This window comes from Octodon degus, unplaced genomic scaffold (genome assembly GCF_000260255.1).
Source record: "Octodon degus isolate 3935 unplaced genomic scaffold, OctDeg1.0 scaffold00066, whole genome shotgun sequence".
NCBI classification, from domain to species: Eukaryota; Metazoa; Chordata; class Mammalia; order Rodentia; family Octodontidae; genus Octodon; species Octodon degus.
Window position 1 is genome coordinate 178,633 of NW_004524642.1, and position 5,647 is coordinate 184,279.

Genomic DNA, 5,647 nt, shown 5'->3' on the forward strand with positions numbered 1-5,647 from the left:
ATATCTATTGGGAGTGAGAAGATAGCTCCTGAGAGATAGGAAGAGGCCCTAAAAAATGGATTGTCATGGTCCCCATTTTACAGAGTAAGTTTTGTAGAGTAAAATCCTGAGGTGGGTACAACGTTGGACAAAACTATGCTCAACTGATAAGACTACAAGTTTAGTTGCTATCTTGATTACTTTTTCTTGTTGCTGAGAAAAAACACTTGATGCCAAAAATGAAGGAAGGAAGGGTTTCTTTAGCTCACAGTTTGTGGAGATTTCAGTCCACAATCAGCTGGCTCCAAGGCAGGCTGACAGAGTGAGGGGAAACAGCTCAAGGGGGCAAAAGATAGCAAAAGTAAGAAGTGCAAGGAGGAAAGCAGGCATCTTTTCCTCCATTGCACTGTACGCAGGCTCTGTGCCCACACCACCTCTGTGCCCCCTACTTACATGGGCTCAGGATGTTTACAAAGTGAGCCCCTGGCCCCCTACTGAGACAATTAAACTTTTAAACTTTTCACTTCCCAACTTGGCACAATGTATCAACCCTTACAGCTGCTTAGGTAATATTGATCCAATGGGGAAGCAGGTCACCTGTAAAGTGTATTTGGAACAACAAAAAAAAATTTTAGGAAGAGATAAAACAGGGGACTCCAGCCCCCTACCTAGGGCGCAGATGATGGCTGCCGGGAGAGTACAACTTCCATTCCATTGGTCATCTCCAGGGGAGACACCTAGGCCTAGTCATTCTGTCTTTGTCTTGAAGCCTGGTATCCCACAGGTGTGTTTCCAGTCATAGTTATAATGTGTTTTATCCCCTGTATTGGCTCTCTTGAAAGCCTACCCTTGTCAGACTGTCTGTAGTTTTACTTAGCTAAGATGTCTATAATAAAACAATTACTGGAAAATTCAGAAAGGATAAATTATGCCAGTATTTTCTTAGACACCCTCGAAAAATCAGTTCAGAAGCCAAATTATAGTTATATAAAAAACTTCCCAATATTTTAATATTGTATAACGTACACTAAATATTCTATAAATCAAAACAGACTATATGGAACTGAATGATACCAAAAATATGTCAAAATTTGTGAGAAACAATAAAACATAAAGTAAAAGAAACTGGAAGAAAATATCATACAACAAAGGAGAAATAAAAAACTAAAAAGGAGGAAAGGAGAGAAGGGAATGGACGATATGGGGATATCCTCCATGGATCCGGATGTGGATACAGATATGGATATGGGAAGACCAAGGAGGAACACTAGACTTTTGGCTTGGAGACTCAGCTACTCGCCTGTGTATTGAATATAAGCTGAAGACGCGGGATGTGCTGCCCGGTGTTCACACAACACCGATTCTTGCAAGGCAAGTAAACTAAGAGAAACAGAACAGAGAGATATGGATATAGATAAACACTTGAAATTACCGGAATCAACCTGGATGCACTTTGTGTCCCATGCCTACAAAATGGAGGCAGGACATGGTAAAGGAAGAAGGAGTACATGGGAAAGTCGGAATGTGAGAAGTTCCTCAGAACTGCAGGAATTCGACTCCCGCAGTAAGTTATAGCCCACTTCTTAGCAAGATTTTGTAAAGAATATTTTGTTGTTGTTTCAAGACAGTTATTGGAAACTTCCTGTATTCAAAAGTTTCCCCTTCCCACTTCTGGTCTGTCATAACATGGATTTCCTAGATTTTAATCCTCTCTTTCCCAAAGGAGCACTACATTGAAGAGCATGTTGCTCTGTCACTTATTTCAATTTTGTATATTTTCAACAACTTCTGATGAAACAACCCAGAATTATGTGTAAAGATATGTAAAGACACATTTGTCGCACACTGTAGCACAACAAAAATATTTGTGTAAGTTTAAAGAGGAAAAGCAAAAACTAGAACAAATAATAATGAAGACAGAAACAAAGAGTTGTAAGACAAGAAAAATGGTACAGAATTTCACAATAAGAATGGAATATTAACAATGGTTGTTATATTACATAATGCTATCATGATATTTGTTGCTCAGACTATGAAATATAGATATACAATATTGATCAAGTAAACATTGACTTTTCCATTAAATAAACCTTAATTTTTTCCCTTATCTTTACTTTTTAATTTTTTTAAACTTTGTTTTATTTTTTGTTGTTTTTATTGATACAAGCTTTCACTGTGCAGCTTGGGCTCGTAGTGATTCCCGCTCCCATCTCAGCTTACCTAGAGCTGGGATCACAGGCCTGCACCACCACGTCGAATCTGCACTGCACGCAGCGCCAGCGATCAAACTCAGGATCTTGTGTCTGACAGGCTGGTGCTTAGACCACTGAGCTATCTCTCCAGTCCCTCCTTTTTAATTTATATTTTTAAAATTTGTTTTAAAGAGAATATAATAATAATAGGTAAGACATTAAAGTCAGTGCATAATTAAAAGAACAAGATGAAAGGTATTCAGCCATGGTTGATATATCACACATTGTTGTCCTCAATGTGGTTGCTCAGATTATACACATTAGCATAGTTAGCCAAAGTAAAAATTTTAATCATTAATGAATACTTTCCAAAAACTGATAGAAATTAGGAGTACAATCTTCTCAGCTACTCAGTGTAAACATGTACATAATTTTCTCCCCTTTTTCCCTATCTTTTCTCTTTTTCCTCATCTCCATAATTTATTCCTTATGCTAAAATTATTTCCGTTTCACTATATTTACTGTACTTCTGAGATTTTATCTATTTTTCAGATTCTTAAACTAGGGAGACAAAATGTTGTTTTCACATGTGTGTCTGACTTACTTCACTAATGTGTAAATCCTCTATGTGCACCATTTACCTTTAAAGGCCTCAAGTTCATCTTTCTTTATAGTTGAGTAATACGCCATCGTATAAAATGCCACATCTTTTTAGGCACTCCTCAGGTAATGGATATTTAGGTTGCTTCCAAGATTTAGCTATGTCCATCTGTGCTGCTAAAAACATGGGTGCACATATATCACTATGGTATGATGTTTTCAGTTCTTTTGGAAAGATACACAGAAGGGGTATAGCTGTATGAGTGGGACCTCTAATCCTAATTTTTTGAAGAATCTCCACACTCCATGCTTTCTATAGTGGTTGTACCAGTCTACCTTCCCACCAGCAGTGGAAAAGTGTTCTTTTTTTCCCTGCAGCTTCTCCAGAATTTGTTATTAGTTGATTTCATTGTGACAGCCATTCTTACTGGAGTGAGATGCAATCTCAGGGTTGTTTTTATTTCCATTTCTCAAATAACCCGTTCTGTGGAATACTTTTTTCATATATTTATTTGCCATTTGTATTTCTTCCTCTGAGAAATGTGTATTCAATTCAGACACCCATTTTAGGACGGGGTCTTTGAATTTTGGGGCCTGATTTTATTTTAGTTCTTTGTATATTATAGATAGAAGGCCTTTCTCTGAGTGACTGTTGGTTAAGATTGTTTCCCAATTTGAGAGTTGTCTTTTCACGCTGTAGGTAATCACTTTTGTCATGCAGAAACTTCTCAATAAGGTAAGATCACATTTGTTGATTCTTTATAGTATTTCATGTGTAGTTTAGTTTATGTTCATGAACTCTGGGTCTACCCCATGTCTTCAAGACTTCCACCTACTTTCTCTTCCAGTAGAATTAGTGTTTCTTTTAATATTTAGATCTTTATTCCATTTTGACTTTAGCTTAGTGCATGGTGATAAACCTGGGTCTAGTTGTATTTTTCAGCATGTGGAAAGTCAGTTTTTCCAGCACTATTTGTTAAAGAGGTTATCTTTCTTCCAATATGCGTCTTTGGCCCCTTTGTTGAAGATAAGGTGGCTGAGTGTGTTTATAGAGGCTTCAGCATCTTCTAATCTATTCCACTGATCCTCAGGTCTATTTTGTTGCCAGTACCATGCTGATTTTATCATAGTAGCCTTGTAGTATAATTTCAAGTCAGGAATTGTAATGCCTCCTGTCTTGCCTTTCTTGGCCAGGATCGCCTTTGTTATTCTAGGTCTTTTCTGGTTCCAAATGAAGTTAGGAATGTTTTCTCTAGATCTGTGAGGTATTTTCATGAAATTTTGATAGGGATTGTGTTAAATCTGTACTACAATTTTGGGAATATGGTCATTTTCCCAATGTTGGTTCTTCTTACCCAGGTGCAGGGAGTATCCATTTTCTGAAATCCTCTTTGATCTCTTTTTTTAGAGTGCTGTAATTTTCATTGTATAAATCTTTTACTTCCTTTGTTAGATTAATTTCTAAGTATCTCTTTCTTTCTTTCATTCTTTCTTTTTTTTTTTGGATGCTACTGTGAAGGGTACTATTTCTTTACTTTATCTCTCGATGAGTTTGTTGTCTTTGTAGAGGAATGCTATTGAATTTTGGGTGTTGACTTTGTATCTTCCTATGCTACTGAAGTTGTTTACTAATTCTAGTAGCTTCTTGGTAGAGATTTTTTGGGTCTCCATGTAGACTATCATGTCACCTGGGAATAATGATAGCTTTACTTCTTCCTTTCCAATTCTTATTCCTTTTATTTCTCTCTCTTGTGTACTGACTCTGCTAGTGTTTCCAGAGCTATATTGAATGAGGGTGGTAAAGTGGACATCCTTGTCTTGTATCTGACTTTAGAGAAAAATATTTCAGTTTTTCTTTATTGAGAATAATGCTGATTATCAGTTTGTCACAGATGGCTTTTATAAGATTTTGGCAGAGGCCTTGTATTCCAATTTTTATAGGGCATTGGTCATGAATAAGTGTTGGACTTAGTCAAAGGCTTTTTCTGCATCTACTGAGGTGATATGGGTTTTTGTTTGGGCTTTGTTAATATGATGTATTACATTTATACATTTGTGTAGTTTGAACCATCCTTGCATCCTGGTATGATTCCTATCTGATCATGGTTTATCATCTTCATGGTGATTTGCTGTATTCTATTTGCTAGTATTTATTGAGGATTTTTGTGTGTATGCTCAAGAGGGAGACTGGCCTGTAAGTCTCTTTTTTCATTGGCTGTTTCTCTGGTTTTGCTCTCAGTTCAGTATTTGCCTCCAGCATTGAATTAGGGAGTATTGCTTCCTTTTCAATTTCACTAAGAGTTTGAGGTGTATTGGGATTTAATCTTCTCTAGGTTTTGCAGAATTCAGTTGCAAATCCATCAAAAGCTGTGTTTTTCTTTGTTGATAATTTTTTATTACATTTTCAGTTTCATTAGCTGTTATTGGGTTATTCAGAATTTTTATATCTTCTTGATTCAGTTTGGTAATGTACCTATCTAGGAATCTGTCCATTTATTCTGTGTATTCAATTCTGAGAGTAAAAATTTTCAAAGTAGGTGTTGATGATCTTCTGAATTTGCACAGGATATACAGTAACGTCACCCTTTTCATTCCTTATTCCTTGAACTTAAGTATTTTGTTTACTCTTTTGATGAGGTTTGGTAGAGCTTTATCAATTTTATCTTTTAAAGAACCATCTCTTTGATTCATTAATGCTTTGTATTGTTTTCTTTGTCTCAATTGCATTAATTTCAGCTCTAATGTTTTTATTTACTACTGTATTGAGGGTTTGGGCATGCTTTGCTCTTCTTTTAGTGGAAGTTTGATGTGCTACATTGGGGTATGCATTTGTTCTCTTTCTGTTTTCCTAATATGTATGTTCATCACTAAATTTC